Here is a 1,576-nt window from a genome sequence, read left to right on the forward strand (position 1 = left end):
AGAAATATGGAACACTTCATTAATTTGCATGTCATCTCTGTGCAGGGGCCATGCTAATCTACTCTGTATTGTTCCAATTTTAGTATATGTGCTGCCGAAGCAAGCACTTTATCTGGGGTGTTTTTGAACCTTGAAACAATATGGGAGTTTTATGTGAAGAAGTATTCATGTATATCTGTACAGAGAGGGTTTCTAGGTTTCGTGAGACTGTCAAAGGGGCCAATGGCCAAAAGAAGTTTAAGAACGACTGATCCAAAGGAAGAGAGAGATTGAGGTTCTCAAGGCTGTCTTCTTTCACCCATTTAACAAAGTTATCAGGTGCCTGCTGTATGTCAGGCTCGGTGCTAGGCATTGAGGTTACAGTGCCTGCTCTCTTGTGGTCAAGGAGAAAGAGGGCAACCTAAGAATCACAAAAGAAATGTTATGTCCCAGATGTGAAGGAGGGCAGAGTAAGACAACTGCAGGGTGCCAGGAAGGAACAATTTAGGTGGGGGACAGCAGGAATGTGAGGGGAGAGGAGCATTCCAGGAAGAAGACTGACACAGCCTGTGCAAAGTCCTGCAGAGAGAGGAAAGGAGCACAGGGAGCCAGTGTGGACAGACCAGAGAAGTGAGGGGAAGCATCACAGGAGATGAGGCTGGGAAGGTCTGCAGTGTGGCAGACGCTGGGATGGAGGGAAGTTGGGGGCCTCCGGTGTAGTGCTGGGACATGATAAGGGCTTAATTAATGAAGGACAAAAGGAAGGAAGGAAACGAAGAAGGTGGAGGAGGACTGCCTGGAGAAGGTGATATTTGACTGGCGCCTTGGAGATGTACAGGAGTCCTCTGGGCAGAGGAAACAGCTTGGGCAGAAGCCAAGAGGTGTCTTGGCTTCTGAGTGAACATGGGCTGGGAGGACTCAGCAAGGCAGATCAGTTTGCCAGGAGGAGTTTTCTTGGGTGTTGCCAGACCAATAAGTGTATTTGAGCAATCTGACAGTTTGCAGAAGGGGACCCCAGAAATATTAAAACCCTATCAAAGGGCAGCATCCCTTTGCAGTTCTATTGTTACTTCCATAATTGATTTCACTGAGTTGGGCTTTTAATGTTGAGGGTCTCTAGAGATGGATAATAATGGCTCACACATCGCTCACAGCCACATCCAAGATGAGGATGTTCGTGAGGACGCCAACCACAGCGTTACCCTGTGTGTCTCCAGTCTTGGGGTAAAGTCAGATCTCACTTGCTTAGGTTATTTATTTGTGTAGGTGGTTTTTAAGTCTGCTTTTCAAAATGTATTTACATATATCTTGTAAGCTGCTTTCAATCCTTTTATTTAAAGGAAATAAACAAGACAAAAATAAATCCAACTACAATCCTTAAGGCTTATAGGACCACTGGTACCGAAACTTCACTATACCTCAGAATCATATGGAGAGCTGTATAAGAATTCATTTTCCCAGGCTCAAGCCCAGACTTATGTAATCAGTACCCAGGAAATGAATCTCAGAAATCTGTGTTTTCACTGAGTCCCATGCTCATGCATTTAGCTGGGTGTTTTTTATACAGTAAGTACATGCATTAAGAAGCTGGCATCTG

The 1,576-nt window shown here is 45.1% G+C and overlaps 1 non-coding gene across 1 annotated transcript; it reads right to left on the reverse strand.

Annotated features, from left to right (window-relative positions):
• LOC112397610 (U6 spliceosomal RNA) lies at window positions 1-107 on the reverse strand. Its single transcript, XR_003002826.1, has one exon. It is a non-coding gene; the product is annotated as a U6 spliceosomal RNA (small nuclear RNA).
• Window positions 108-1,576: the final 1,469 nt, after the last annotated feature.

The sequence above is a fragment of the Neophocaena asiaeorientalis genome, unplaced genomic scaffold (genome assembly GCF_003031525.2).
Source record: "Neophocaena asiaeorientalis asiaeorientalis breed wild unplaced genomic scaffold, Neophocaena_asiaeorientalis_V1.1 scaffold218, whole genome shotgun sequence".
Taxonomy (NCBI): Eukaryota; Metazoa; Chordata; class Mammalia; order Artiodactyla; family Phocoenidae; genus Neophocaena; species Neophocaena asiaeorientalis.